Below are 26,490 nucleotides of genomic sequence, written 5' to 3'. Positions count from 1 at the left end.
TGTGAATCAGGGCCTAAGCCCTTTTTCTATTAAATATTTGGTGGGGGCCATTTAGTTTTTTTATTTTTCATGGCAGGTTGAGCCTGTCTCCCATGAAAAACTATGTGAACCTCAGCCACAAATAGCAATCACCCCCTTGTCAGGGTGCATACGTAGGCGTTAAAGGCGATAAGCCCTCAAAAAGGCACTCTTTTCGCTCAGGCTGCTGGCCATTACCATCCATGTACGCCCCTATGACGCAGGTGATAGCTATATTAAAAGATACATTTTTACCTCTTTCAGATCAGGCATTAATAATAGTAATTTCTTCCTGTGGTACTACTACGTGAACTGCTCATCCGAACATATCCATGGGGGTGTGTGGGTGAAAGCAAGGGCACACTCTTTCATGTGCATGCTACCTATTTTTTGTGGAAGTATTTTTAGTCCCTATTTGGATTTTTTGCCCGTATTTGCCTATTTTTAGGGTGTAAAAAGTGGCTGATACACACCTTAACTGTAGGGCTGAGTGCAACTTCAGCTAACGAAAAGTGCTGGAGAAAGCAGACATATTTGACACATGATTTAATCTACCCGAGCCCTGCCTGCATTTTAGAGGTACCGGCCTGTCAGGATATCTTCCTATTTCATCACAAAGCAGATGACATCTGATCTTTTGCTTTACCGTGTGCAGTGTCAGAATTAGAAAATGTATTCGTACATGGAGAGCCATCATATCACACAATGCTTCCAGCTACATAACTGATCCTATAATTTCTCTGCTCCAGCAATATTCTGTTCTACATGTATTGGCCACTACAGGGGCTGAACTGTCTATTAATGGCCCACCAGCCTGGGGTGATAGGTATGAGCAAAGCAACAGCCATCACATAGGTTTTAGGGTCATTAAAGACCGTGTCATACCCCTTGTGGCAAGAATGAATGTGATAAGCACCCTGGCATAATGTCGAGAGTGTTAATGGTATTTATTTTTTAAGTTCTCCTTTCAAGTAAGCAGGCTCTTGTGCAAGCATCCATTCATGAAAATAAAGCACACCCTTTTAAACATGTTTGCCATTGAAAACAAGGAAGGGCAGTGGAAAAGAAGCCCCTTTTCGCTTTCTGCGGAGTCCTGTGTGAAAGAGGGGGTATCCAGTGATATTGTCGCCAAGGAAAAGGTCACCATGAACTTTTCACTCTGAATGAAATCAAGCACTTTACCCAAATATTCTAGGACTGAAATAACACCAGTCCTAGAATATGTGGGGGAAGGCTTGGTAGGGATCAGGAAAAATGTACCTCACTGGCAACCTTTTGCTGGTGACATTTTCACATAGAACCGAAGAGGGATGGTCATGGTCTAGTGTGGAAGTGGTAAAACAGGCGCAGGTTGGTGGGTGGGGAAAGCAGTCTTCGGCTTGCAAGGAACGTGGGCCATTCTGGCCATATTCAGCCCTAAATCTGAGCAAGCTAAAATGGACTACATCCTGCTCACTGCGTACTAATTAAATTAAGCAATGAACCTTGAGTTTTGTGGGCATTACAGTCAGGTAATAGCATTGGGCCTGAGTTACACAGGCCCCGTCAGCATTCATTGATCAGTAATGTCCGCCAACCATGGAGTTATAGCAATTAGCATGCCAGCATGCTTTCTGGGGTGCTAGTAACTTTTTTTAAAGTTCAGAAATAGCAACTTTGCCATTTCTCAATTGAATAATCTACAAAACAAAAAGGCCACCATGGGCGAAGGCAGAAGGTCAGCATGTTACATATGAACAATTGCAGGATAGCTTGTACTGTATCAGCTTGAGCACAAGACGAAATATTGAATGCTTCATAGCAGATTCCGCGCATATCTGTAATAAGAGGTTTTATTATTACCAAATGTAACCACCTATAAATGATAAAAGTCTGGGTTGGACTTGCTGTCATTTAAACCTGTGATTATATGTTATGCACAGATTAACTTGCTAAGCTATCGTGTTATGTATGTTAATTTGCTATGTGTTCACTACAAGGGCCCACTTGCACACCTCTCAAGTCCATCGCACGACCACACACCAACTGCATAAAGTACCATGCATCATCTGGTCAAGGTATTCCGATCACATTACAACCGTGGCTTCAAACTGAGATGCACATTTCAGAAATGTTCTCTCATGTTTACTGATAAGTAATCACAGTTAAGAAGCATGAAACCCTACTACCACAACCCTATTATCTCCTCATCATCCCAAATGCTTTTTCCCTTACTAAATTGGTTCAGCTCTCGGCTGATTCTCCTTTCCGATCACCCCACACCCAATAAATCTTGTCTTTAGTAGCCACAGACTAAGGTCTGGCAACACAGAGGCGGGGTCACAATAGGCTATCTCTCGGACAAGGTCACTACGGTGGTAATGGGTGCAGTAAAAATACAGAATAACAGAACAGAATACAAACAGCAATACTTTTATGGCTATGTCTACACTACATGACTAGCCATACGAAAATAAATATTCAAAACGTAAGAGATTTAGACCAGCAAAGCACAAGTTGTTACTGTGACGGTAGAAGAATCACTCTTCCCCCCAAGTGTGCTAAAGAGTATAGGGCCCGTATTCATGGAAATGTGGGAATAACAGAAAATTGGCTTTATGCCTAGAGACAGGATGGACATAAATACTAGGATTAATGAAGTGTACACAGTGCCACTTCCAGATCTCCAAAATATGTCTTCCATGCTTCTCCAGGGCATCCAGTCAAATGCTTTCCTGGCATCAAGGGCTAATTATGCCAAAGAACCACTGGAATTCTGGGCAGAGAGCACAGGGCTCATCACCTTCACAAAGTCTTCATTTGTTTGTCAGCTATTAACGATCTCTGTGGCAGGACGCCAACCTGAATTAGTTAGTGAATAAATCCATTGTCATCATCCCATGTCCCCCAATCCTACATTTTTATCATTTTTCTTTTTTGCAAGCAGACTTTGGTTGGGGCGAAAATCCCTTTCCCCCTATTGGCAGTCGATACAAGTTGTTCACCATTTGAACTAACTTATGCATTTCCTCCAGAACCGCTGACTGTGAGCTTTCTGCCTGCTTCTGGGCGATAGGACAAGGCGGCTGAACTAAGGCCAACGATTACACTGGCACAAGCCAGTTTGATGATGATGATGATAGGTAATTTATAACGCGCCGATCGGGGATCGAACTTGTGGTGCTCTGCCTCGTCTTGCTTCCAAGACGAGCGCGTTGCCCCCTGGACCTTTTGTGAAAAATTGTGGCAGACTGTCACTTAAACACAACTGCTTGCAGGAGCTGCCATTGACACAGAATGTTTGCTACTGATTAAATGAGGAAAATCCACCCTCTAGATTCGATTGTAAGATAGAAACGAGTAATTTGGGTTTGTATATACCTCCATTCCTAGCCAGAAATGTATCAGGCCTGTTTCCTTCTTTTATCATACCTTCTATGATAAAAGAAGGAAAACAGTCTTTTGCCACCTTAAAATAATAGGTTTGGCAAGGGCATAGACATAAAACCTCTATTGTTCCCAGACTAAATAATGAGAATTCTGCATTTAATAATTTTTAGTGAACAATGTAATCTTTCTACAGCCTGGTGGTTTTCTACTGCAATGGTCTTGGATCACAAGCTTACATGCATTGCATGGGTTCTCCCGGGCAACCCCTCCTTTGACAGAGTCAAAATAATGTTTTATTTTGTTTCTGACTTTTCCAGAATGAGAAGACTAGGCTCTACAGGTGATAGGCAGAGACTGATGCACTTTTTGAAGACTGAAAGGACACAACATTTCGAAGACGGAGAGACCAAAAAATGTGGCTTCATTATTGACTGTTCAGCAATAATAGTGCAGATTTATTTTTGTAGGTAGGGGAGGAATTGCCCCTGCTCATTACCTTGTAGCGTTGGCAGATGCCAATGTCAATGATCCTGCTTTTAAGGAGAAGTTGGTAAACAGTTGGAGACCCAGTCAAAGATTGTTTCCACTTACATGTGCCAAGTGTGGATGCAAGTGGAACACAGCATTGTTTTTTGTGGGTGGACTGATTCAAAAACCTCAAACTGCATTTGCAAATCCCTTCTTGTCATTCAATTTTTCCCACCTGCATGACTTTGTGGCACTTTCCGCTGCTGTGTGCAGCAAAATACAGTATGGGTAGGGGTCTTTTCATGCCAGTGTCCGCATTGTAGGGCTTTGCAGGAGTATTTAGATGTATTTTTTATTTTCATCCCCGAAACCGAGTAAATAATGTTAAATTGCAGCGGCACTGCAAATGATAGGTCGTCCACAAAAGGGCAGCCTGCACCCAGCTCCTACCCTGCCAGCCACACTGGAACAGTATTTGGTCTTTTAACCACGCTGCATGGCCATCTTTATAAAAGACCACTCATTAAACACTGCCTAAATGACCGATACTGGAAGAGGCCCGGCCTCCCAAAAGAGGGAAGACGCGGGCAGGAGGGAGCAGCTAAGCATGTCTTTGTGTGTTGTTTTTGAAGGGAGAGATAGGGTGGCAGGAAACTTCAAACAAAGGGTGGTCAAACGCCCGATGGAATGAAAATCCTGCCATCGTGGGAGCTGGTAAGTGTGGTGGGGTATCCTGGGCGGCTTGTTTTTTGGGCCTGTTGGGGGGGAACGGTTCTTCGGGATGGCCAAAAAAGTGCCGTCTATCGGAGGGTCGTCCTCCGTTGGGTGGGATTAAGACCCAGAACCCATTGTTACTAGGGGAGGGGACATCAATGCCCATCTAGCTGTTACCCAACCATAACATATTCCTGGAGGGATGGGTGCTGAGGCGCTTGCAATCCTGTCCTCTTTCTGCAGGCATGCCCCCCTTTGTGAATCAGTGGATGTGCGTCGAAAATATGGTAGGGGCAGGATTTGTTGAATTCTGTCGTTAATATGGCCCATTACATACTCCACACGTCAAGATTTGATTGGAAGCCAAGCTGTAGAAGGCCTTTCTTTTTAAAAATGTTACCCATCCGTAAGACTTTCATGTGTTATGTCCATGTTTCAATTTGGTATTTTGCTACTTTTGGTCTTTTATTTCAAACTCTCATGGTATCAATGATCAATATCGTTGTTATTACAAATGCAAAACGACGAATGCAGTTATTAACCTTTTCAAGCACAATGCAATTAAATGTTTAGCAACGAATCTTTAGAGACATCTAATAAATACTCTAAGCAGTGAAAAGGCTGCTGGTGAAATATGCCAGCCTGTTTTCTAATTTGCGAGAATGCCATTCTACATTTTCAGTTGGACATCACCACACAATCAGCTTTTGCTCAAACAAGGTGGGTGATGTGTGTAGATTTCCAGAGCTGTTTATAGTCTGACTATTGTACTTCTGCAGCCGTTTAGACTTTTGTATGTTAGGCCACAAGCATCACACTTTATTTGTATTCCGATGCTCTCCATGCAGTTGACTTGTGCATCCCATGCCACCACCAGTTGTCAAAGTCTACGAAAAGAAGTAGTGGAGCTACGTTCCCTGCTGGCCAGCCCCCGCTTCCCACCATCCCCATCACCATGCCCCCTCCCAAGCACCAAACGAGCCCCATACCAGGATAGCCACCTCTGATATGATATGATAGGTAATTTATAACGCGCTTAATACCCAGAGGTTTCTAAACACGGACCTGGAGATCAAACCTGTGTTACTAGTGTTGTCTTGCTTCCAAGGCGAGCACGTTGCCGCTGAGCTATCCTCTGGTTCCGGAAGCACCTCAAGACCTTCCTCATTGCTATTGCCTTCTCTCCCCCTCACCCCTGCTGATCTCCTGGCTTACCTGAATCGGCACTAGTTACCTGGCTACTCTTTGATCTCAGGCCCAGGTCCCCTCCCAGCCAGTTGCACACCTGCACTGGCTCCCTGGGAGCCCTGGCACTCGGGGACTGTTTCTGTATCCCTACAGCCCCCTACCAGCACTTGACACCTGATGTCCGCACTTACCCTTGCACTTGCCACCAGCTGGCCGCACTTTTTATTTATTTAGTGTTTTATTTATTCTAATGTTTATCCTAGGCACTGCACTTAACCCTTCCCTTTCCCCCTTGCCCCTCCCCTGCCCTTGCACAATCTCAATGTCACCTGGCTTAGTAAGATCGGTGTCTGTGTCTTCCCTCTGTTCCCCCTCTTTTGCCGCATCACGCCTTGAAACACACGTGTGTAGGCACGTTATAAATGCCATATCATATGATATGATACCACCCTTCCCCCATTCCACCCCAACACTTTGTATGGATGAAAGACACATAGTGAAATAAAATGCAAAATACATTTAAACAACGCCAATTACCTTTATTCATTGTCCCTACAGGACGCAGCTGCACGCACCCTCCACTTTCTAATCAACAAGCATTCACACCTTTTAAGGGGCATGCTAAAGATTAAAGGCACTCCCCACATAACCATTAACTGCACACACAGCCTGCAGTATTTTCACATTAAGTGGCTTAAATGCAAAAGAAACATTCTGGTTACGGCGGGGCAGGGCTATGATAAGGCTCAGGCATAGGCTTTGTCCCAAGAAGGCCACTGAAAAAATAAGAGCAACCCAGCAGTTCTACACTGGCTCACTGTGATGTGAGGTTGGAGCTGAACCAGCAGGTCCCAGGTTCTAAACCTCAGTAAAGTGAAAGCAAAAAACACAAACATATCTACTGTTTCAGGAATGGGTTCTCAGCTCACAAAAAAGTAACAGTGGACCCCCGACGCAGTGACATCCTTCTATACTTTTATTTTAAAACAAAACCATTCCGGAACGGTGTCTTTTTAAAAAAAATAAAAAAAAAAGTATAGGAAGCGTGAAATTTCATTAAAGAAAAGTACAGGAGCACCACTCCCAACCGCCCCTGCCCACTTCGACCACTGGCCACCAATTCGTATTCTACCACCTTCAAATACACGGAGTAAATCCTCACCCATGTACCCGCCTCGTTGTTCTGTGGGATCAAACTGTGCTTTCGTGGACAGTACCGGAACAAATGTCGATAACACGTTTGTTTACAGTGATTAGACTTGACCATACCATGCAAGCCAAAACAGCGGGCATCACTATTGTTGCCATTTGAACCTTCCATGCTTCTTCCGCATGTAGCTAACAGGTTGCGTTGTGCCAGCACCTGGACTGGTCATTCATGCATCAAGGAAACAGTCATGATTCTACTTACTAGTCTTGCGAATACTGCAGCAGTGATCCTGCTATGCGGGCGGTCAGGGATGCATCAAGAAGGTAGCTGGAAAGACAAAATAGTGGAGTTGAGGAAGGGGTTAGGTGTATTAACACAGTTTCAAATCATTGATATTAATACTATGTCACTTTTCAAAAACATTTTTCATTTATGTAGTGCTTTCACCAACACATTGTAGATACAACAGATATACATACAATGATTACCCAACCAAATTTGGTACTTATTTATTGACTAAAGAAGGATGGAAGGCTGAGTTGGCTTTGTCGAGATTCAAATCTGGGACCGGCAGATCACACACAGACCGCAGCAGCGAAGCTCAACCCACTGAGCTATTTTACCGACTAAACGAAACAGTTCTGCCTTCATGATTGTAGCATTTAATACATCATGTGAGAGAAAATAATCTTCGCGGTAGCTTATCACTAGTGAGAACCATTGAGAGGACCATCAGCAGGCGAAAAGGAGGTACCCCAGACCACCACAACTCAAAATTCTTCACAGCAACCTCCTAACAAAATACAGGCTACGTTGGAGGAGACACCCAAGATTCATGCAGTGGCCATTAAAATACACTGCAAAATTGGAGAGCACAATTAATTGGAATGTTAAAGAGACAATTGCCGTGTTGTGCTTTATATTAAGAATAAGCATTATGTAGTCAAAAGATGCTGAAATCCAAAGGAACCCTCTCAGCCACCAGCGTGGACCATATATGAGACATCAATTCTCAGTCGATTGTCGATTGGGAACGATTCTTTAAAAAATGGAAACGCTATTAAGAAAGCAAAATATACACTGTTTTCGGCTAACTACCATTCATTTCCCCATAGAGAAAAAGTCAAAACTGGGCAGGAAGATTTGACCCGATTTCCAGGGGTATCTGGGGTTATTCCATCCAGTAGGTGTTAATATATTTGATGCAGACAGGGGGGGGGGGTGCCACCTTCTCCCAAAATTATAGCTATATTTGCATCCCACAATGCATCAGCGAGGCCGCCATTTTTTTTTTTTTGCTCAATGCAAGAGAACCAGGGTTATTACGTGTATAACCGGGGTAAGCTGAAAACCGAAAAGTGGAGAAAATGCAAATTGGAGGAGGAAAAGGGATGAAATTGTATCAGGCTAGAGGTGGGGAGGGGGGAAAAGGACACCATGTGAAATTGGGGAGCTTTGTGGGGCTGGGGAGCAAGTTCAGGGCATGAACATTTTTGCATAATCAAGGTTATAGCGGGAATAACCAGAGTTACAGTAGAACACGGGATCGGGAATAAAAGTGCGTCACACGAATAACCAGGGTTATTTTCCTAATAATCAGGGTTATTTACAGCACATTACTATGATTGGGGTTTTACTAACCACGCTTATGAAGAAACTTTTTATTTTTTAAAGAGAGTGTTGAAAAAATTGGATTAATACAAAAAAGTGGAATGTTACAACTACAGTGACGTGCAGGGTAATGGGTGTGGCTGAAGTCTATGGCTACTGGGTTACTTTAAGAAACTGAACGGTACAATATGGAAAGCGGACACAGACGAAGGCCATGGCTAGTTGGCCCCAACGAAACCTACTGGGGGCAACATGTCAGAGGGTGATAGCGAAAGGCTGCCGCCACTGGTCATGGCTAGTGTGCCCAAAAGAAACCTGGTTCTGTGGCCACGGCTGATGGCCGATGGCCAGGGCCTAGGGTCATGGGCAAAGGCCATGGCTAGTGAGCGGAAAGAAGGGTAGTGTTTTAAAACATACAGTGGGCACAGCTGAGGGCCTTGCTCACTGTCCAGGAACGGAGGCCCTGGCTAGTGGCCCAAAAGACATGTAGACACCTAGTGGGTCCAAAAGAAACATATTGGGGGAAAAGGTACAGAGGACACGGCCGAAGGCCATGGCTAGTGGTCCGTAAAAAACGATGGTATAACAAAACCCTTGAAATTCACTGAAAAAAACCTTAGTTAAGGTACAATTAAGTTGTGAAGATTTAACACAACAAAACCCTTGAAATTCAGTGGATGTGGAAAGCCACGACCAGCTTAACTTGACGTGTTCTTGTTGCAAAGCCCATGAGCACATATATATTAAAAGAGAAGGGATTCACAATGACATACAAAATGGCATTATGTGGAACATCAACTGGAGATCGCTGAGTTAAGCTGGTCATGACTTGATACATCTACTGAATTTCAACGGTTTTGCACTTAACTGCACCTAAGGTTTTTTCAGGGAACATATACATAGGTGCAGGCCGCACACTTGAAGGAGCACAGGATGGTGCATGCACATTATATATGAGATGAGGCTTTCTGATGTCAATGTAGAGGAGCAGGTGTATGCCTCTTCTCTAGTCCCTTCCACCTCACCACCGTCTTATTGGAGTAGCAGACGAAGAGCTACAATTGGGAACCCATGCACGAGTTTAAGCGACATGTTCATACCGCGTTGATTGTATGAAAGACGATATGCACTCAGACTGCCATTCAGAAGATACCCTCACGTTGAGACAGTGGAAGGAAGTTACCAAGAAGGATGCCCACTGCCAAAGTGCCAGAATGCAGCTATGGGAATTATGGATGAATGCTAAGAAAATGTTTGACAACAGAATGATGTCATAAAGAAGGTGTATAAACCTATGTTGAAACGATATGAAAATACTTAAGAATGATGTAACTAAAACACAAAGAGAAACATGTACCTAAAAATGCAAATAAGCAGATGAAGTAATTTGCTGAACAATAACTGTAAATACGCTGTAACGCATGGTAAAAAAAGCATATAGAAGCTTGCTAAAAAGAGGTGTATGCACACATTGTTTAGGACGCCCATTGGAAGAAAATGGAAAAAAGTCTGTATTAAAGAATAAAGCCAGCTACTTCAAAATACGAGTCTAATATTGCAAATTGAAGAATTAATGAAGAAGCTGTTTTCATGTGAAGAATAAGGGCGTACGTTGGCCTGAAGTCAAGGAGACTATTTCGAGAGATGGGTGCAAGGCACAAAGGTAGTCGAATGTACAGACCATGTGCGTCAGATATATTTCTGTTAGAATTAGGAGAGACAAGGACATTTGCAGATGCCAAGTGTTGGAAAATACGAAGGCAAAGGCTTATATGAGGTGGAGTGAGCAAGTCTCCAAAGGCTAGAAGCGGTAATGACGCCCTGTTTAATAAAATCAAATAGCAGTAATTGAGAGGCTGAAATTGACTAAATCATAGCCTCCTAACATGTGATGAAAAACTCAAAACAAAGAATATTCATTAGAGCTTGAGCTGAGATAGTGCTGTGCTCACACTCCCTCGAATGTCCCAGAACAGTGAGCAGACTACGAGGTCAACTACAAACGATAGACATTGGCTAAGGTGAAATGAAATGGACTAAATGGGAAAACAAAGAATAAGTTGACACAGCTTGAAAACCTAGTCTTCGTTCTGTTCACGTGCTGCTATGGAGTCAAAAGTCCAAGGTTGGATAGCATTGCCAACCAATCAAAAGGCCTGCCATGCACTTTCATACACAAAGTTGCAGTTGTTAGCCTGCTGACATATTCTCTGCTATAATCAGTATATGACGTTCGTAGAAGTAGCTCAGGGAGTATCCTACAGACAAGGGGCAGCCAATGAGATATTAAACCATATATAATTCTATAAATAGATATGTTGCCCTAATCCAAACCCTCGCGGTGAAAGGTTTTACAAAAAGTGCCACGTAGGATGATGTCATAAATGACGTATGTGAAAGTATATAAACTCTGTACATGCTAAATTATTTGTGAACATTGAGCATCTATTTTGATAGCTGTCATATCGCCCTGCTTTCTTTCATTGAGATTAAAGCAGTATTTTACTATCTAACTTTGGTCTGTCCGGTTATTTGCTCTGTGCTATTTGCTGATAATTCCATCTAGCACAGAGAAGATGCTTCAAGGTGCTAAAGCACATTCCAATAAGAAGGATTTGGAGGACACCATCCTCTGTAGAGAGTCGTCCCTCCTTACAGTTGCCGTTGCCCTTAGAGTTCGATGCCGCCGCACAGCTCATGCCAGCTGATTCCTGCAGGGAGGTGCCCAAAGACACTGATGCCCTCCCATGGTCTTCAGTGCTAGGATGCAGAGATGCATGTGTCGATATAGCTCTCCTTTCCTTTACAGTTTGCCCACTCTACTATAGAAACTATATTCTGCTCACCCACTGGTTAGTGCTTAGTTTTAAAATATGTTTGCACAAATAGTGCAAGTGAGAACATGGGATTGCGAGGAGGTGCCCAGGGCATGCATGACCTTTGGACATGCCCCATGCAAGGTGACCCTGGTGGTCACTGTAGGTGGGCTGAAGGCCATAAGCAGGCAAAAGCACCACTGGTCAGTGGCAGAGGGTATGTCTAGATTCCACTATGGATGGGTTTGAGGAGCAGGGGGCAAACTGCCCACTGGCTGTGGCCTAGTCATGCTCAGTGGGCACATTAGGTGGCTCGAGGCACCTGGGGCAGGATGAAACAACATGCGCAGTGGCACTGCTGCTGTGATAGTATTTATCATTAAAAAGCCCTATAAGTACAGTGAAAACACTTTAGTTAAAGGTATGTTATATCTATGTAAGAACGTTTTGAAATGAAAAGAATACACATTGTTACGGGATTTTATGGTTAAATGTATCTTTGAAAAGTCGTTCAAATGCATTGCATTTGAAGGTACATCACATATTTGTAACACAAAACTCCACAAATGTGCTTCGTATTTTCCTAAAGCATCCATAGGTGTGCTACCTTGCAGTTCACAACAACCATCACTCGACCAACACTATACACTGATCAAGGTGCCACATGCAACACAAATGACATTCACATACCCACACTTCACAAAAGAATTGAGCAACAAAATGTAAAAATGAGCTTAAAAGGCCAATTTTCACGGGAAATTAAGACAACCAAAGTCCTCATCAGCAGTGACTGAGCTGTGTGACAAGAATGATGGGGAATAAGAAGCCACAAATAATTCGAACCCTAGAAATATAGAAACACACAGTTACAGTATGAAAAAGGCACTTAAAACTATAACCATGTTTCCCTCCCAATAGCAAGCTCTTCCTTAAGCCATTGCATTCTTCCACCATTCTCAATGCCAACAGGGCATTCAGACACATCGAACTGCAAAGGAGGCTTCCAGGTGATCAAGGATGTTGCATCTGTACACATAGAAACTACCTGTAGATGTGACACAGGACCTAACAGCTTACTGCCAGGTCTGCCCTATATAGTGGGCATTGCAAACCGTCTCATGCCAGGGTACTCTGCTACAACTCTACAAACAGGGAGAAAGGAATATAACCAGATATTTAATGGGCTTGAGGTACAATCGAGACAATAACTAGTGTATTCAAGCAGCAGTTTATATACCAGGATAAAGCACATGAGCATCCATTGAAAGACAATGGCCGTTATTACAAGCTTGCTGGTGTGGGAAAATTGCTGGTAATTCCGTGACTGGCAATTTTCTTGGACCTGCAAACTACAGGTTTGCCAATGGGGGTTCACTGATTTACTTCCAGCCAAGAGTTGAGGGTAAATCAGGCACCCACTTGCAAGAAAACGCGGGTATTTCTGGCACCGGTAATACGTTCAGATGATATGCACAGTTACTGCTTCCTACATGTGTGGCCTACTTGGCGTGGCACCATCTATTTCTTTCTTTCCCCCCTCACTGATCTCACAGCAACAGTTTGGAATTACGTGCCAACTCCCCGAACATGTCCTTCTGCCTCTTTTCATAGTTTGTCTTTGGAACTAGTTGTTTCAATTAGAGTGCTGGTGGGAGGGTCCATTTCCCAACCAGTTTAGCATAGGGTGACCGGTGGGTGTCTAATGCGTCCAACTCCTCCCCAGGTGCATATCCTGACTCCCCACTTATGCTCACCTGTAGTAGTTCTCTAATGATTTCATCTGCCAATGTCTCGGCCCCACTGAGGGTACAAGAAGGCTCTCCACTATCTTGTGATCAGGCACTAGTGTTATGCTAGCAGCGTGTTTCCTTGTTCCTGTTGCGAGATCCGGCCGTGAGTACATTGCTCCTGATATGTGGCTTTCAGCGTATGCTGTGCTGGTGTCATTGTTCTTACTGCTATGTATTTCTCATCAGGCTCTGAAATCCACCTCGGTGCCCTTGTCACAGGGTATAGCACCCAAAGTGGATTTGTAAACGGAGCCTGGTGCCACCTGTAAGTATCCTGTGTCTGGTACATCGATGTCAGCCATTCTCTGCCCTTATACATCCGGTGACCTGGCTGAATTACTGGGCCCTTCCCTCATTTACCATGAGACACGTTTCCTGGTGGGGAGCTCTAGGAACCTTGCCTTGAAGTGATGCTTGCAAGAGACAAGGTGAGGGTCCTGAGAAATGACTCTGAGGATCCTCCATGTACCACCTGCAGGGGTTGCATCACGTGGCTGGTGGCTTCCCCTGGCTCTCAGAGATATGCAGTCCCCTTCTATACTTTTTCCCAGACGGCGAGTCTGACACAGCACACTGATGACGCCATACAAGACAAGGCTTTCTGCTACTGCACTCTGTGCTTAAGGCAGTCCTGTGTACAGAGGATATGCTGCCCTCTAGTGCACTGATAACCATGCATGATTCTATGTCGAGATGTAGGTTCTATTGATGCATTCTTGGGAATAGGCTGGTTTTCAAGCTATATCTTTCTTGTGTAATGTTTAATTTTTTGCTGTCTACATTGCATCCTCGCCACAGCTCGCTGAGAGGATTGCCAAACCTCAGTTTGTTTTATTTCCCCAATTTGCTTTACATCCTTTTTCTTAGTGTTGGTGTTCTCCATTTGCCCAAGTTACTCATTTGCACCATAATTATTGTTTATCCTTTATTTTATTGAGCATTTGTTAGGCACCTTTTACAGCAGAATTGTGTTTCAAAGCACCACACGGCTAAATGAGAAGGGGACAGGGGAAATATAACAATGACAAAAAAAGATAAATACAGCCATGGTCATACTATGCCTTGCGGCATTCAGGCCTGCAAGTGCAGTGGGGAAAAGTGCGGGAGAGAGGGGGAGGGGCAGAGGAGTGGAAGTGCTAAGGGGAGCCAAGGAGGAGAATCTCAGGCTAAGTGCTAGTGCAGGCGACTCCCGAGGGTGGGATGCAGAGCTGCCAAACAGGGGCCCGAAGGGCAGTGGGGAGGAGAGTGCTGGTATTGACTGGGAAGAAGGCCTGGAATCTTGCGAGATTCATGAGGATCAGGCCACTGGTCAAAGCGGCAGTGGGGTGATTAACAGGGAAGGGAAAAAGAGAAAGAGGTAGAGAACAGCAGAATTTGTAGCAGTTTCTGGAACTTAAAGAGGCCCGGCTCGATTCTGAGAGGGGCAGGGAGGCTGTTCCAAAGGGAGACGCCAGCCGAGGAGAGAGACCTGCCCCCCCCATTCTCTGCTTGCAGAAGCGTTTGACAGTTAAAGAGGTGGAGTTAAAGGCACGTAGGGCTCTAGTACGGTATTATTTGGGGAGGAAAGGTGGCACTATTGTGGTCGCAGGCCCCAGAAAGCCTTGTGCATTATGCAGAGGGTCTTGAATTGGATCCTTGCAGCCAGCGGGAGCCAGTGGAGAGATTTTAGGACTGGAGAGATACGGCCCTTGGGCTTGAGGCCAAGGATAAGTCTTGCAGCCCTATTCTGGATTAGCTAGAGGCGGCATGGGGAGGAAAGAGGTACATTAAGAAAGCAACTGTTGCAGTAATCCAGCCTGGAGAGGACCAGATCTCTGGAGACATTGAGGTTCTGGGGGAAGGTGTGGGAAGGAAGAATGCCTCTAAGGAGGTGGAGCTGGAAGTGGGACCACTTAGTATGATTCATGATGTGAGGAGTGAAAGAGAGAGCAGAATTTAAGATGACCTCAAGGTTTTCGGCTTCACAGGATGGAGGGGATAGAGGGCCCAAAGATGGTGGCCAGAGGGTAGGAGGAAATATGGCGCAGATGCCCCAATGAGAAGGATCTCGATCCTACTGGAATTAAGACAGAGATTGTTAGCTGCACTCTATGCCTGAATGACAGACAGACAGGGATCAGAGAGGAGGAAGAGGAGGTATTAGAGGGAAGTTGGAAGGAAAGCTTTGTGTCATCAGCATAACACTCAACATGATGAGAGAAGGAGGATATCAGGTGAGCAAGAGGGATAGAGGGAAAGAGCCAGTGGTGAAGGAGTGGTTACAGAAGTCAGCAAGAGCCGGGGTGGGAGAGGGGATGTTGTTCCTAATGGTTATGGAAGAGCAGGGGAGCACCTGTTTGGAGGAGACCTTCATAGAGCAGACCACTTTAGAGACCTCATCTGGTGCTATGGGCAGGAGGGAGGAGAGTGAGGGGGGTGGGAGGAGGAGAGCCAAGGGAGGCAGAGGGCATGTACTGGAGTGGAAATGGGGCTGGAAGAGAGTAAGGACAAGCTGTCCTTACTCTCTCTGTGAAATGGGAGGCCAAAGCGGTGCTGAGAGCCTGGGAATGAAGGAGAGAGGTGGAGACTGCAGCTGGATTGGCGAGTTCCTTGCCGATTTTGAAAAGTTCGGCCAAGTTCAGCCGTGTTGTTAGTGGCTCCAGAGATGCAGGGCTTGGATGTGGGCACGCTTCTTGGAGCAGATAGAGAAGCAATATTGCCTTTGGAGCAAGTGGCAGGCCAGTTTGTCAGAGAATGAACCCAAGGTCTGCCACTTCCATTCAGCAACTCTTGCATTTCAGAGATGCTGGATCAGAGTCATACCAGCTGTTGTTCTTGGAGGCAGGGTTTAGGCGGATCCTCATGACGGGGGCAAGGATGTCAAGGGTGTTAGAGATGGAGAGGTGCAGGTTAGCAAGGAAACAGTTATAGGGAGAGTCAGAAGTAGGGGCTTGAGGCGGTTGAAGGTGGAGGCAAAATCAATGACTGACACTCGCTTCAGAGGTTGAAGACGGCAGAGGAGGCTGGCAGTGCTGGGGGCGGCTCGGATAGGGGGCCAAGGAGTCCCAGGCGGGAGGAAAGGAGAGAGTGGTCAGGCCAGGAGAGGGAGGTGGTGACCGGATTCGAGATAGGTTAAGTTACTCAAATTGTTCTTTTTTCACTGCATTAAAAGAAAGAATAATTCCTCTTACTCAGTGTCTTCAGAAATTAATTTAAAAGAAAACGGTCTGCGTAAGGTTTTTTTCACATATCTAAAAAACTCTTTTCAGTGTTGAACAGTAAACATTATTAAATGAAAATGCAGCTTGAAACAAGAATGATGCGGTGCATTCATCGGGTACTATCATGGTCCCTTAAGCCTACATCGGGCATGCTCCGGATCTTAGGGATACACAGCCACTACCAATCAACAGGTCAGACTTCACCGTTGCTAGGATATGGGATACGCTATGTTGGGGAAGGGCAGCAACATAATCTGAAAACAGAAATTGAAATTCAACCTGGTATTTATTAGCTTCAACAAAACACATGCCTCTATTCTTGGGTTCCTTAAGTTCAGGTTGAATCTGGATGGTGAAGCTGCGGCAGTTATGTCTCTTTAAAATAGGAATGGCGCTGCTATTTCAATAATTGCTTTGAAATTAATTTGCATGCGTAGAACATAAAAGTCTATTGGGTCCAAGTGATATTGAACACTGGCACCTCTACCCTTGCCATCCCCATTTGGAGGGTCCTTAGAGCAGATAACTCCAGTGGATTAGTAGCCGGGATTTGAGTTAGACCCCTAGATCTAGTTCTGTCTGCCAAAGCACACGCTAACAGCTTCATAATGGGCGAAAACAAATCACCTGTTGAGGGGGATAGGTCAACATTTCCACTACTCCTTACTCCAACATCTGCTCACTCTAACACTATTGCTGACCCAGGAGCAAGCAAATGCAGCCACTCCTGATCGTGTTAGCACAGCTTTCTTTGTACATCGGTCACCTACTTGAGATGGCCCATACAAAAATCAAATCCTTTTGAATAAAGACTATAAATACACATGTATTACTGACGTCTTTCCCAGAAACATACACATCTATGAGCCAACAGAAAGAAGCAGTCAATCCCCCTTTTATGAGGGAGAGTAATTTCTTGGTTGTCTTCATAACTCAAGGATATTCCTTTTGACATTTGAAGACTTAAGATGGAAATTAATTATGCATCATCTCAATGCATGAAATGGGAAAGCAAAGGCTCAATGTTTCCTTGTTAGGGAATCAAATGTCGCTGCTGGTTAATCAAAACGCAAATAAGAGCAATGCATATCCCACAGCTCTTTTCCGGTCTATATGGAATGTATTGCAAGGCTTTGTAGCACATGCTATACAGACAGCACTCATCCACTTGCACAATGATAATATCTTCAAGCTTCTCCGACCTCCTTCTGGTCTGTGTCAAAATAATTATTTCTGACAATAGGAATGTATTCCTTTATTTCTCAATGTCGCATCATACGACTTCCAATCCCAAGCAATATAACACCCGAGACTGTCACTAATCATCTTGCTGCTGACTTTCTTAAAACAATATTGACTCATAGCTAACAATTTTTCTTTGCTTTTCAAGAAGCTCGTGGAGTATTTGGTACTTGTTCTAAAGTTATTAATGCAAATAGGTGTTGTTAACATTATGTTAAAAGTAAATGACGTATAAATTAATTTGCAAAAATCTAAATAGCAAAAAGTAGGATGAATACGATCACAAGGAGAGCCTGTGTCAAGCACCCTAACGTAGCAGCAGAAAACCCTCAACCGGCCACAAACCAGCAGTTCATCAGTCTCCCACGAGGTGCGTCTGTCCAAGAGAAACCAACAGAGAAAGAGGAATGAAACTACAACACCTGCACATAGTGGTGGAAACATCCACGCAGTGCAGCCGAGTGATAGCGGTAGTCAGAAACAGCCAGCACCGGCTACTCTACGACCCACAGGGCCTTGTGGGGGAACCAAAATCCTCACCCAATTGGAACTTACTGGCAGGGCACCCCAAATGGGGCCCTCTATGACAAACAGAGATATTGGCCTTCCTGAGCCACCATGGCCGATGGCCGTTCTGGAGTGGGCCAGTGTGATGAAAGTGGGTGGGGTTTGGCCCGTTTTACTACCTTCACGAGCCACATTACCACCCTCGGTGGAGAAAACAGAGTCTGATTGGGCAGGTACAGACTACCAGTCCTTAGGGGGGGGGATAAGGGAGCAACAGGACACAGGAAGTGTGGGTTACCCAGGTGAGGTCAGAGGACGAGGTGAATGACTAAGAGACTAGAAGGAGGGGAATAAGGAGCAGCAGATTTTGGAGGCGATTTGTGAAGGTGGTGAGGTATTGGTTATTGAGTGAAAGTGGTACTGCTGTGTGAGAGTGCATGTTTTGTGGTGAGTGTAGTTAGAAAGATTAATGTAAGGAGTGATTGTGGAGTGGATGGTACTGCACTCAATAATCACTCCTTACATCAAGGAGGGTGTTTGAGCAGTTGAGGGGAGGGATTGGTAATGTGGCGGAGGGAGTAGTGATGTGGAGGAAAGGACAGTGGTGTAGAAGAAAGACTAATAGAGTTCAGGAAGCAGGAGCGACATCAAAGGGTGGAGGCAAGGCCTAGATGGAGTCAGAATCATTGGAGGCATAGAAGATTGGAGGGAGGATGGAGACAAGGGGGCTATGAAGAAAGAGTTGGAAAGGGAGAGCTGAGTGTAAGCAAGATGTGGGAAGGACTGAATCCAACAGCCTATCTGTTAGCCACCATTCCTCTATCCGAGTAGAACACAGCCAACTGAATAGAGTAGGGAAAGTTATGATGTCCCTGAGGGACTTTAAAGAGATACATAGTTTAGTATTCAGGCCCTCCTAACTAGCCAAAGACAGAACTGTACAGTAGGCTCAATCTTTTCATATACTAACCAAGGCTCAGGGACACCTGGGTTAGGGAGGAGGTTTGATGCAAGACGAGAGAGATATAGAAATAGAGAGAGAGGGACAAAGGCACACACTATAAATAGCTTAAAACAAAAGTACAGTAAATATAAAGATTCAAAGGCCCATTTGTACACTAGTACCTAAATTGCATATATATGATCGAAGTGTGTCATGAGTATATTAACCTAAATAAAGTGCAGATGATCCAGATGTGTTAAGGATACAGCTATATGATAGTGGTTGTCTACCCATTTTCCAGGTACATTTCGAATTATGTAACAATTTACGGTCAGATCGCCACTGAATGCCCACCAGGTGGTGACAGGATGGTGCATAAATGTACCCTGGGCTCCTCCCACTAGGACACTGAATAGTGCAAGAGTAGTGCAGAGAGGTTAGGTCAAGAAATTGAAGTATATGTAAATTCTCAGTTCTCAAGCGCTTCTTTTTCATTTCACGCCAGATACAAAGGACCCAGGGCAGGCCTGAAGACAATGGACAACTAAAACTGAATGGCTGGGGACTAGAGTGGGACATTTTGCCCTCCTGACGGACTTTGTTAGATGTGTAAGGCGTCAAGCCCTACAAAGCGGTGGCCACCCTGGTAATGAGGGAGCAACGATCAACAGGGCCAATGCAACAGATTTTCATGAACTGCAAGCACGAACACTCTCAAGTTAGGGAAACATGGCCATCCTATGGTCCAGCGCACACAAGCAGCTAGAATAGGGACCAACACCCCAGTGTGCATAGCATGCTGAAAAAGGATTTAAATGATATTTTGTGCACCCGACAGCTGTAACACTTTTTGCTCTTTCTCTTTTCCTCGCACATGCAGGTTGTTGTGTATGTATGCTGTTAGAATTGTGTAGGAAATTTCCTTAATGTTATCTCCCATTAGTCACCCTGTGACCTACTCATTGAACCATTCTGAAGTGGTTCCCACTCAATGTGCCCACTATGTCAAAAAACTCAGACCCCTTAGAGCATGTTTCCCTGAAGTATATTTCCTCGCTTACATTGAATACAAAGCCCAAACATTTCCACAACTTGAATGCAGTGCATACACTGTCCGACCCACATTGAGAAACCCTCAACAAGAAGTGTCCGGGGGGAGTTTTCATTTTTGCCCTTAGTGATTGTTTAGTTTGCAGAGCTTGAGGTTACTAACAAGTACTAACGTATTAATGCCTTTCTTGCGATTTTCAGGCGGGCAACTTTATCATCTCATCAGCTGCAAGGACCCAGCAGCGTAAGTGGGTATGGGCAAGCAAATAAGGACTTTTATTATCATGATGGGACTCTTAATGATGAACGAAATAATGGGGGGTGGTCATTTAAAAATTATATGCAATAGTGAGCATTACCGCTGTATCCTCTACTAACATTCCCCAACCCAGGCAGGAAGACTTATGGTGTCAGAGGGTGAGGAAAAGACTGCTGCCAAAGTAAGGAGAGGTAAGGGCAGACACAAAGGGAGTAAAACATACACATAACACACATAGCAGAAGTAACCAACAACATGCACACATGTACAAATTGGTAGGGACACCACTGGGGAGAGCTGTCCTGACTGCTCTTTAATAACATATGCCTTGAGAGAATTGATTACAACAGAAATTACTACAGCAGAGGACGACACCCATGTATCTCAAAGTGTGAAGACAGCAACATTAAGATTGATATAAAAAGAAAAGAAAAGAGGCAATCCCCTATGAAAGAAGAGTACATCAAGACACTACCCATGATGAACAACTACTGGCAGCTCATTGAAGAACAACTGTATGTAGCAAGTGGCCAGAGAGAGAAGAAAAAACTAGCAAATACACCAGTGAGCAAGCTGCAAAAAAATAAAAATTAAAAAAGGAAAGAAAATACCAAGAAAAGAGAAGAAAAAATAAAGAAAAAAAGAATATGATAAGTGCCTAACAGAGTGGGACAAGAGAGCGAAGATGGTGACTTGGGTGGAGAATGAAGAAGGACATATACTGTGAAGACAGCAGCCTTAATATTATCAGCACAACAGTGAAAAGAAGTGGACGAAAATGCTGGATGCAAGAAGGTTGAGGAAAGTAGGGAGATGACTGCAGGAACATCAGTGCTTATGGACTACTATTGAGCATATGCATCTAAAGCTCAAGAGAAACTACCACCGAATTGGGGAGGAGACTGTTCGTTGGTGCGCATCAGCATGCCCTTGTTGGTGATGCCCAAGGAAGATGTGAAGAATGACACAGTCCCCAAGATGGAAAACAACGGAAGGAAGAGGAAGTGACTGAACAAAGAATCAAAAGCACAAACAATGGAAGAAGAGAAACAGACAGAGGAGTGAAAAGAAGGGGGAATTACTTCTCGAGCGACATTGGATGAAGTACCAGCACACAAAAGACTGTTCTGCAGAAAACACATGTGAACAGAGAAAGACAAGAACTGGCTAGCGTTTCCATAGTAATGGATGCCATCATGACTGGCTGGTCGATTGAAGGTGATAACGGAAGCACTAGTACCGAGCGCAGCATCATTGTGTAAGATCAAGATACATTGCAAGATGCGAGAGAACAGCAGAAGAAGAGATAGGAATGCAAATAACAAACATGGTGAAAGGGAGAGTCGGACTAAGGGAGAAGATAGCGGTGGGCGATATGGTTATGATATGATATGATATGGCATTTGTAACGCGCCTATACACAAGTGTTTCAATGCGCGACAAGGTGTTCCAGCAGTAATAAAGGTGGACACTCCCTGTGATCCGAGGAAGTGCGAAGGGAAGTTAGTGTGGTGGAATGCAGAAGGAGAACACTCCTACATGTACTGTTCATTGACAACAATGTGAACAATTATGGACACTTCAAAGAATTGACAAAGATATGCAGACCGGAAGGAGGTGAATGTTGCTTGGTGGTGTGGTCGACAAGTCGACCAGAGGGGGGACTGAAGAGGGAAAATCGAGATCAAACCCCTGCCCCCTCACCCCAGGCACATAAACAGAAAGAACAGCCGGATGAATAAGGAGCGCACTTATCTTTTGAACCAGGGCCCAGCGCACCCATGGGTGACAAATATGCTGAAAGACACTTGAATAACATTGCAACCTACATGCTACATTAGCCAATGCAGCAATACCAGAATCTACAAAACAGAAGAATCCCTGTTTAAAGGCTTGCAGATGCCTATATGAACTAACCTGATCTAATTGCACAGTGTAAAGCCATGTTTCAGGAAAATTACAGCCAAGTGCATTTGTCTCACTGAACACCAGCCGCAGTGGGGTTTCATGCTGACTTCAGCAATGCTCCTCACAAATCCAGCAGCAGCCAAGGTCTTACAGTAAGATAATATTCCTTTCTTTGAACGACAGTGAACTCTGGCAGACAGAACATCCAGAGCCCAGTGTTTTTTTCCCTGGGAACGAAAGACATTTTCGCAAGACCCACACATCATAATTGTAACAAGAATGGCTCAGCTCTGGCCAATGAACGCTGAGGGCGCAGGGGCGAAAAGCCTGTTTCAGCTAAAACTAATGGGGAAAAATTCATACTGCAACAATTTTAGAATTAGGTAATGGGGGTGGCACAGCTAATCCAACCCACTAATGCAAAAGTCCTAATGCCCAATGATCAGGCTTCCTATAAGGGCTACATAGGTAACCTATCACTTAGCAGCCAATAGCAGGATGAGATAGGTTTCTCGGAGCTGGTCCAATCATGTGATGTCAGCCTGCAGTGTGTTACAAAGCTGGCTTGCAAGCCAGCCCTGGGGAAGACGGTGCCTGGATTTTCGCTGTGCACGAAGCTCTCTGTGTGTTTTTATTTTTTTTGCTGCCCAGAAATAAACGCAGTTTGGAACATGTTGCTGCCTGTTCGGGACTCTGCTGCATTTCTTTGGGCAAAATGGGAGGTGTTGGGGTCTCCCATAGCTGACCCCCAGAAGCCCTGGTGGGGGTCCAACTTCTCCCCAACAGTAGCACCCGTATTATGATTATGAAATGCTTGATGGTTAATGCATAAAATCTTAAACTCAATTTGAGATTTAACAGCAAGCCAGTGCAGCAGCATAATAGCAGATAAAACGAGTCTAGGGGCATCGAAGGCCAATCGCGCTGCAGAATTTTGGAGAACCTGCAGGCATTGAATCTGAATAGCCGGTTGGCCTAAGTAAATCCCATTACAATATTCCATCAATCCCATGATCGATGAAGGGACCACCTTGATCCGACAGTTTGCGGGTAGTAAAGGAAGAACTTTCCTAAATTCTTTCAGTTTTGCGAAGCTGGTGTTGCAAACTGCAGTAATCTGTGCCTCTCCTGACCCTGACGAAAGAAGCTCCACACCAAGGCTCTTCTCTGAGGTGCTGAGGGCCAGACAGGGGCCCAGAGAGTCTGACCAATACTCAGCACTCCAACTGGCTTTCGTTGTCTGAGAACCAATTACTAAGATCTTGGTCTTCATCCCATTTAGAGGTCCCACGGATCTGTTCGCCTTATACAAGATCAAGTAGCATTTTATGCAGCCTTAGTAATAAAATTAGATTTAAATGTATGCAATTATGATAAACACTGTGTGTTGACGGATAACTAGGGTTAGAGACTAAGAGACAGAGGCCAGGAGGAGGTAGAGAAGAAAGACAGAGTGGGGAAGAGAAGACAAAAGAGATCAGAGAAGGGTATGACGGGAGAAAGGGGAGTAAAGGAGATGGAGAGAGGAGAAGGGAGAGGAATTTAGATGAGATAATTAGGAAAAAAGAGAACACAGAGGAGGTGGGAAAGAGAGGTAGGAAAGTGGAGAGACCAAGTTATATCTGGAAAGAGGTGATAAGGAGCAAGAATGCGTTGTGGAATGACATGGAGCTAGAAAGAAAGAGGAGGACATTCAGAAGAGAAGGAGAGGGGGAATCATGAGAGAGGAGGAAGTGACAACAGAGAGGAGCAGACAAGTTAAGTCCAGGAGGAGTGGGAAGGGTGAAGGAATGAGGAGAAGAAACATCAGTGGGGTAGCGGAGGGAAGGAGACAAGAGCAAGAGAACAATCCGATCAGTCTGCCGATCAGTTTGGGAAGGGAAGCATGGTAGCGCCTGTGTTCAAAAGTAGTTAAATGAGTCTGATACCAAACCCTAGTCTAGATGACCCAATGCACCAGTAGTGGTGGTGGCAGGTAATTTCTGACTATAGATCCCAGAGACTGTATGTGACTGTTTCCCACCTGAAGGTGGACTTGATCTAGGGAGAAAGGGGCGTTCAGAGGACCACAGCCCTAGAAAGAACCGGCTTGAACCGTACATGTCCAGCAGCTAACCTGTAACCTCAGTTATCACTGAATACATTATTTTAGTTTATGATTAAATAAAATCTGTCCATCTAATTTAGCCTCAAGTTGTATGTTTATCCCTCAACCATGATAGTCTGCACCATACTACATGTTTCATTTTGAAGCGTGTTTGAGCCAGGCTCTGGCAGCAGAGTATATATGGTTAATTTGGTATGCAATCAGTAGGAGAAGAAGCGGTCTAGCAGGCAACTGCGGGTTGCTTATAGGGATGAAGTGTTTAAATGGTACGGATTTGGAGGTAAGATTTAACCAGCTACTCCCCATCTGATTCAAGGTGAAAAAAGTTCTTGCAGTGCCCAGTATGCTTGTGAAACACTTGTGCTCAAGGAGAATAGTGTGCCATTGATGTGGGCTATGAAAAATGGTCTGATGGCTAAAACGGAGCAATAATAATGATCATGATGATGATCACAACATGCACACAGCGCTAACGACAACACACGGGCATCACAGTGCTCTCTTTCCAGTTCACAACCAGAGGGTAATAGACAGATTACTGAAATACAAATGTCTTCAATGTCTTACAAAAAAGTCAGACGTGAGAAGGTCATCTGGATCTCCAAAGTCAAGGAATTAGACAACAACGCCACTTGCACTTCGTAGAAGCAGCCCATGGCATTTATCTGCTTAAAGCACCGGGTGACAACCAGGAATTTATCTGAGTCAAGAACTCTGCCTGGTATTAGCCATGACACCTTTCCTTTTAAGTGAACCAGCACATAATTATTCAGTAACCTTTTAGCTGTAGTAAGGGTCTTGAATTTGACTCTGGTTTCTAATGGAAGCCAGTGTAGTCTCCTGAGAATGGGAGAGATGTTGGAATTCTTTGTGGTATTGGCGACCACTCTGGCTGCAGTATTGAGTAGCACCTGTGATCGTTTAATCATACTCTTCCTGGACCCCAAAAGAGGTACATTGCAGTAGTTTTATTTTGAGCCTATTGTGGCTCAAGCGATACACACACAGTTATGTTCTGTCAAAAAAAGTTGGACTTTCTCAAGTAACATTAGATACTAGGATAATGGAATAATGATGCCATTAGATTGACAAGGCATAAAAGGGTGGCATCGATTCTAACACCTAATGATTTAACTTTGTCCACTGTTTTAATCTTTCTGTGGGCGATAGGTTCGTGTGAGTAAAGGGTGTGCAACTTTCATCTATGATGGTCCGTGAATAAGAGCAGGAAGTCAGTCTTGATTTAATTTAGGCTTATACATTATCCCTCATCCAAACTTTCACAAGTGATCAATGGGCGTGCAGATGTGCAAACGTTTCCTCTGGAATTCCAGCCGAACGTCGTATAATCTGGGTATCATCCATATCATTGTGCAATGAAACCCGAGTGCTGGCGGAGCTATGGCGTTCTTCACATGGGCGTAGGGCTTTATTCTTATCAGTACAGATTAGTTACTGTCACTTAGGGAGAATCTATGAAAGAAGTAAAACCCATTTCTATATATTGGCCAAGAGTGGACAGCAGTAAAGGTGACTGTTTTTTCCTCTTTTTCCTAATATGATAGGACGTCCAAGATGAGTTGTACATTTTATTACAACAGCAAGATTTTGGAATCCCTTTATTAAATTCGACAAACACTATTAATGTGTGGGAATATTGAGATGAGAAACGTACGTATTTGAAAAATAGACAAACATTGTAAACAGCACTTGTTTATTGTGGTGGGCTTTGTCTATCTCAAACCAACACCAGAGGAAGTGGTGTAGACAATAAAAGACATATGAATTAACCTTAAGGATGCTAACCAAGATATATTCACTTTATTAGATGGACTCATAATAATTAATTTAACAATAGGTTAAGGCTTTCCAGTTCATATTCTGCAACATGTGATGACATTTAAGATGTACAGAGTTGTTGAGTTCTATCTTCCAATTTGATAGCAATACCTTACAGATTTGAATGACTAGGTGTTAGTGAATTAATATTTCAACAGGTTTGCATAATATTGCTAAAAGTAAATTTTGCACAGAAGTGTCTTTGGCATTAAAACCTTATGTTTTCTGTTGTGTTTGCATTGCTTTATCAATAGGTCTTTAGCATGCGTCAGGGAAACCCCTCTTAGAAATAGGGAAAGATATGTTTTCTC

General features: G+C 44.2%; 1 protein-coding gene across 5 annotated transcripts in view; it reads right to left on the bottom strand.

Moving 5' to 3' along the window:
• The window catches only part of CHRM3 (cholinergic receptor muscarinic 3), a 3,761,375-nt gene that overhangs the window by 247,083 nt on the left and 3,487,802 nt on the right, over nt 1-26,490 (bottom strand). For all 5 annotated transcript variants that reach the window (XM_069607974.1, XM_069607972.1, XM_069607973.1 and 2 more), the window contains one exon: nt 7,169-7,234. The gene's annotated coding sequence lies outside the window, so the exon portion shown is untranslated. The remainder of the gene's footprint in view (nt 1-7,168; nt 7,235-26,490) is intronic.

This window comes from Ambystoma mexicanum, chromosome 4q, assembly GCF_040938575.1.
Source record: "Ambystoma mexicanum isolate Mex_15411 chromosome 4q, UKY_AmexF1_1, whole genome shotgun sequence".
Classification (NCBI taxonomy): domain Eukaryota; kingdom Metazoa; phylum Chordata; class Amphibia; order Caudata; family Ambystomatidae; genus Ambystoma; species Ambystoma mexicanum.
Note: the sequence above shows the minus strand (reverse complement) of the source record. Positions and strands in the feature narration are given on the sequence as shown.